The 6,449-nt window shown below is 41.5% G+C and overlaps 1 protein-coding gene across 6 annotated transcripts in view; it reads right to left on the reverse strand.

Annotated features, from left to right (window-relative positions):
• Positions 1-6,449, reverse strand: part of LOC102981650 (zinc finger protein 773-like) — a 34,560-nt gene that overhangs the window by 3,174 nt on the left and 24,937 nt on the right. For 3 of the 6 annotated variants that reach the window (XR_008615444.1, XR_003676546.2, XR_008615443.1), the window contains one exon: positions 1,050-2,805. The gene's annotated coding sequence lies outside the window, so the exon portion shown is untranslated. The remainder of the gene's footprint in view (positions 1-1,049; positions 2,806-6,449) is intronic. The other 3 variants (XR_003676544.2, XR_003676545.2, XR_008615445.1) reach the window with 2 other exon arrangements.

Consider the following 6,449-nt stretch of genomic DNA (forward strand, 5'->3'; position numbering starts at 1 on the left):
TTGGCTGCTGGTGACATGTGTGTGCTATGTGGACAGCTATGTCCAGGTCCAGGAAAATCTGATTTTCACTGAGTAGCTGGCGTTCAAGGACTATTTTGAGGAGAGGTGCAGACCTCATGAAACATTAAGTGTAGGTGAACAGTGGAAAACACAGCAGAGCGAGGATGGAGAGGAACAATGAAGAGTGGAAGACAGAGAGATGAGGGATAATCCTGGGTTGGAAGCAGAGTAAAAATCACAGGAGGCAAGTGTCAAGGATGGAGGAGAAACAGAAATGAGGTAGACAGTCACTGGCCTTGACACCAAAACAGTGTTGGGTATGGGACATGTTCCTGATATGAGGTGAATTGAACCATGATGTCACTTCCTCCCCCAATGCCAATTACCAGGTCCAGGCCCAATTTGAGCCCCTCTTGCTCTGTCTGGAGTCATGTCCACTCTGTCATGTACCCGAGGTTCTCCTCTCAGCTCCAGCTGGACAACATGGGACCTAGAAGATGAAAGTCCTAAGAGAAAGACACGACAGGTGAATGAACAGTCAGTACTGGCCCAGGGGACTACCAATCCCAAAACAACCTCAGGAAAAAAAATATGAAACAAAAAGAATCTTTGAGATGAGGGTCTCACAGAAACAGCCAAGAAGACCCCACAAATACTGACCACATTAAGTTCCAACAATTCCTGGAATGGTGAGGCCCCAAGAAATGTCAGCTGGAAGATGGCAGAGCCTGGAGCACAGAGGTACATGGGTCTATGGAGTCAACTTAGCAGGGAGTGGCTGAGACTAACGGAACCCACTGAACTAATTCCAAGTCTTATGACCCAGAAAAACTTCACTGAAAAAACTTCAGAGCTGCTGGTATTGGGGATATTTCTGAAAGGAGGTCATATACACATTCACTCAGCCTTGGCACCAACAACATGTATGACATGGAAGCAGTAACAGAGATGTGCCCACTGTCTAGCTGTGAAAAAACAGACTTGCCTTTGGAAAAAAGGGGAAAGGCAGAGACCTGTCCAGGATGCTGGGATAGGTGGGAGGGCCTTACCCAATGATACAAGTGCAAAGGGCTCCAGGATCACATCACAGGACAGGAATCTCTGGACCTCAGCAAGAAGCTTCCATTCCTCCTGGGAAAAGTACACAGCCATATCCTCAAAGGTCACAGGCCCCTGTGATGATGGGACAGATTTGTACATAAGCAGCCTCTCTCCCCAGGACCCCATAAGTACTTCTAACCCCAGCCCCTACTCACTCTGGGTTCATCATCCACCTCAGCTCCGTGACTTAGAGGGCAGTGGGGCCCAATAACTCTTCATGCTTCCTTGATCAGTATGTACAACCCTGAGCAACAACAGGCAGGTGGACAGATAGATACTATCTAATCTGTGAGGGCCCTGCAGGGCCCGGGCCCTTTCCTCCAAGACAACAGCCTGAGTGTACCCACTATCATGGCTCCCAGACAAAAGCAAACTTAGCCCCATCCTTCTCTTATACTCCTAGTACTAGGGCCTGGGGCAATTACTTCACACACTTTCCCCACATGCATATTACTCACTGGACCTCCTCATATCTTACATGTCTGCCATCATTCTCAGAACAGAAACCTCATCCTACCATTCTAACTCTGGCCCCCTTGCTCTCTCCCATCTCAATCACATCCTCAAGCATTTGGTATGTACTAGCCCCATTACTAAGACAACCTTTCATGTCTCAGTCTACTGGCTGCCAAAAATGGGAATCTGTCCATAAAACCTAGGGTCTACAGACACCAACTCCGCAAAGACACCTGACACCTGTGGAGGGGCCATAAGTGGTTCTGCTGAATGTGAAACATTAATGAGTGAACCATTTAATATTTCAGGCAAAGACAAATACTCAAGAGAAAAATAAAGCGTGTAAAATAGGGCAGAAAATGTTATAGAGTTGTGCCATAAGGCCATGTGGATACCTTAAGGCTGTCCAGAAGTAGGACAAAAAAGTGCCAAGCCTATCAGAGTCATGCCTGGTGTGTATGAGCAGCATCCATGAGGCTAGTGTGACTGGAGCCCAGTGAGCCAGAAGAATAAGGGATTGTGTTGGGGAGGAAATGGTTCTTTGGTTATAGTAAAAATTATTTTATAAAAAACTCCACCTTACATAATCCATAGATTAAATTCTGATTTGGAATTATGCTAACATTACATAATAGGATTCAAGAATATGTACTTTTTATACTAATCCACCATATTCTTTGATATATCCTTTTTTAAATTTCCATACCTGTTCAGAGAGACTATCTGTAATTTCCTACTAGCTTTCTTCTCCAGGGGTAGAGATCATGAACCACAATTTACTGAATTCACATTGAAAATGACTCTCTGAAAAAGGGGTTTCTTGCCAGAATCAGAGTAAAAGTGCTTGGCCTCCAGCAGTTGGGGATAACTGGGCATCATTGCTGACTCTTTAAATTTAAGAGAACTGCAACAGGCTATACAGGACTTGACCTCTAGTCCATCCGCATTGTAGAAACACAGAAATACCGTCTTGAGTTCTTAACATCTTGCTAAGGATTCACAAAGCATTATAACTTTTTACACTTACAATGATTCATTTTATCACCCTTAAAACAAGTATTTTAACAAGATATCTTAATCATTTATGATTTTCCACTAAAATATATATTATTCAGGAACTTCCCTTGGTGGTCCAGTGGTTAAAAATCTGCCTTCCAATGCAGGGGATGCAGGTTTGATCCCTGGTCAGGGAACTAAGATCCCACATACCGTGGTGGGGCAACTGAGCCCGTGTGCCGCAACTAAGACCTGACACAGCCAAAAATAAATAAAACAATACATAAGCATTATTTGAAGAGTACAATCACACAAAAAATAAGGCAATCTACCTGAAAAAGAATTCAGAGTAATGATAGTAAAGATGATTCAAAATCTCATAAAAAGAATGGAAACAGATGGAGAAGATACAAGAAATATTTAAAAGAAAGGTAGATTTGATGAACAATACAATAACTGAAATGAAAAATACACTAGAGGGATTCAATAGCATAATAACTAAGGTAGAAGAATGACTAAGTGAGCTGGATGACAGAGTCGTGGAAATAACAACATTTAATGAACCAACATTTGCATTATAAGGGTCCTAGAAGAAGAGAAAGGGAAAGGGCCTGAGAAAATATTTGAGGAGATTACAGCTGAAAACATCCCTAACATGGGAAAGGAAACACCCGAGTCCAAGAAGTGCAGAGTCCCATACAGGATAAACCCAAGGAGAAACACACCAAAACACATATTAATCAAACTGATACAAATTAAACACAAAGGAAAAATATGAAAAGCAACAAGGGAAAAGCAACAAATAACATACAAAGGAATGATAACCATAAGGCTATAGCAGCTGATTTTTCAACAGAAACTCTGCAGGCCCGAGTGGCACAATATATTTATATTTAAAGTGGTGAAAAGGAAAAAACCTACAACCAACAATACTCTACCCAGCAAGGCTTTCATTCAGATTAGATGGAGAAATTAAAAGCTTTTCAGACAGACAAGCAAAAGCAAAGAGAATTCAGCATCACCAGACCAACTTTGCAACAAGTGCTAAAAGAACTTCTCTAGGTGCAAAAGAAAAGGCCACAACTAGAAACAAAATCACAAAAGGGAAAGCTTATCAGTAAAGGCAAACAGACAGTAAAAGAAGGAAATCATCCACACACGAAATATAATATCAACACAGCAACCATGGGGAGAGTACAAATAACTACTGAGCCCACGTGCCTAGAGCCAATACTCTGCAATGAGAAGCCATGGAAATGAGAAGCCTCACACTGCAACGAAGAGTAGCCCCCACTCGCTGCAACTCAAGAAAGCCCGCACACAGCAACAAACACCCAACTCAGCCAAAGAGAAAAACAAAAAAATACACATGCAGACTGCAAACCAAAAAATTACAATAGGTTCAAAAAACGAAAAAAAAAAAAAAAAAACCCCAAACACAACACTAAAGATAATCATCAAACCACAAGAGACGAAATCAAAAGGAAGGGAAGAGAGAAAACCAGACAAAAACAAATCCAAAACAGTTAAGAAAATGACAAGAATTCTCTAGCAGTCCAGGGGTTAGAACTCTGTGCTTTCAATGCCAAGGGCCTGGATTCCATCCCTGGTTAGGAAACTATGATCCCTCAAGCCATGGGAAGAAGAAAAAAAAAAAAATTGCCTATATGAAATCCAAAGAAAGCTGGAGTAGCAATACTCATATCAGACCAAATAGACTTTAAGACTGTTACAAGAGACAAAGAAGTACTACACAATGATCAAGGGATCAATCTATAATGCAAAAAACGCTAACAGCCATAAGAAGAGAAATTAACAGCAACATAATGATGGGGGGGACTTTAACACCCCACTTACACCAATGGACAGATATCCAGACAGAGAATCAATACGGAAAAACAAGCCTTAAATGACACATTAGACAAGATGGCCTTAATTGATATTTCAACAGCATTGCATCCAAAAGCAACTGAATACACACTCTTTTCAAGTATACCTAGAACATTCTCCAGGATAGAACACATCCTGGGCCACAAAGAAAACCTTGGCAAATTTAAGATAAGTGAAATCATATGAAGCACCTTTTCCATATGAGATTAGAAATAAATTACACAACAAACTATTAAAAAAAAAAAAAACCCACCCACACAGGGAGGCTAAACAACATGTTACTAAAAAACAATGGATCACTGAATACATGAAAGAGAAAATAAAAAACTACCTAGAGACAAAGGATGATGAAAACACACTGATCCAAAAGTATGGGATGTAGCAAAAGCAGTTCTAAGAGCAAAGTTTATAACAATACAATCTTTCCTCAGGAAACAAGAAAAATCTTCAATAAACAACCTAACCTTACTTACACCTAAAGCAAATAATGCAAAGATCAGTGAAACTAAAAGCTGTTTTTTTGAAAACATAAACCTTGCCAGAGTCATCAAGAACAACAGTGGAGGGCTCAAATCAATAAAAACGGACACCACAGAAATACAAAGGCTCCTAAGAGACCACTGCAATCAACTATATATGAAGAAATGGACAAATTCCTAGAAAGGTACAACCTACCACGACTGAGCCAGGAAGAAAAAAAATATGAACAAACCACCACCAGTGAAATTAAAACTGATTTATCCAACAACAAAAGGCCAGGACCAGATTGCCTCACAGAAGAACTCTATCAAACATTTAAAAGGAAAACACCTATAAAAAACTGCAGAAGAGGAAACACTCCCAAGCTCGTCTGTGAGGCCATCATCACCCTGATATCAAAACCAAACATACCACCCACACACAAGAAAATTACAGGCCAATATCACTGATGAACATACATGCAAAAACTCCTCAACAGGGCTTCCCTGGTGGCGCAGTGGTTGAGAGTCCGCCTGCCGATGCAGGGGATGCAGGTTCGTGCCCCGGTCCGGGAGGATCCCGCGTGCCGTGGAGGGGCTGGGCCCGTGGGCCATGGCCGCTGGGCCTGCGCGTCCGGAGCCTGCGCTCCGCAACGGGAGAGTCCACAGCAGTGAGAAGCCCGCGTACCGCGCAAAAAAAAAAAAAAACAAAACAAAAACTCCTCAACAAAATACTAGCAAACTGACTACAACACATTAAAAGGATCATACACCATGATCAAGTAGGATTTAGCCAGGGATGCAAGGATTCTTCAATATATGTAAATCAATCAATGTGATACATCATATTAACAAATGAAAGAAAAAACCCATATGATCATCTTGATAGATGCAGAAAAAGCTTTTGACAAAATTCAAAACTCATTTATGACAAAAACTCTCCAGAAAGTTGGCACGGGGGAACCTACCTCAACATAATAAAGGCCATATATAACAAACCCACAGCTAACATCATTCTCAGTGGTGAAACACTGAAAGCATTTCCTTTAAGATCAGGTACAAGACAAGGATGTCCACTCCTGCCAATAGCTGCGGAAGTTCTAGCCACGGCAATCAGAGAACAAAAAGAAACAAAAGAAATGCAAATTGGAAGTAGTAAAACTATCACTGTGCAGATGACATGATACTAAGAGAAAATCCTAAAGATGCTATCAGAAGACTACCATGCTCATCAATGAATTTGGTAAAGCTGAATACAAAATGAATGCACAAAAATCTCTTGCATTCCTATACACTAACAATGAAAGATCAGAAAGAGAAATTAAGGAAACAATCCCATTCACCACTGCAACAAAAAGAATAAACTACCTAGGAATAAACCTACCTAAGGGGCTTCCCTGGTGGCGCAGTGGTTAAGAATCCGCCTGCCAATGCAGGGGATGTGGGTTCGAGCCTTGGTCTGGGAAGATTCCCACATGCCACGGAACAGCTGAGCCCCCATACCACAACTACTGAAGCCTGCATGCCTAGAGCCTGTGCTCCGCAACA

The sequence above is a fragment of the Physeter macrocephalus genome, chromosome 17 (genome assembly GCF_002837175.3).
Source record: "Physeter macrocephalus isolate SW-GA chromosome 17, ASM283717v5, whole genome shotgun sequence".
NCBI lineage: Eukaryota > Metazoa > Chordata > Mammalia > Artiodactyla > Physeteridae > Physeter > Physeter macrocephalus.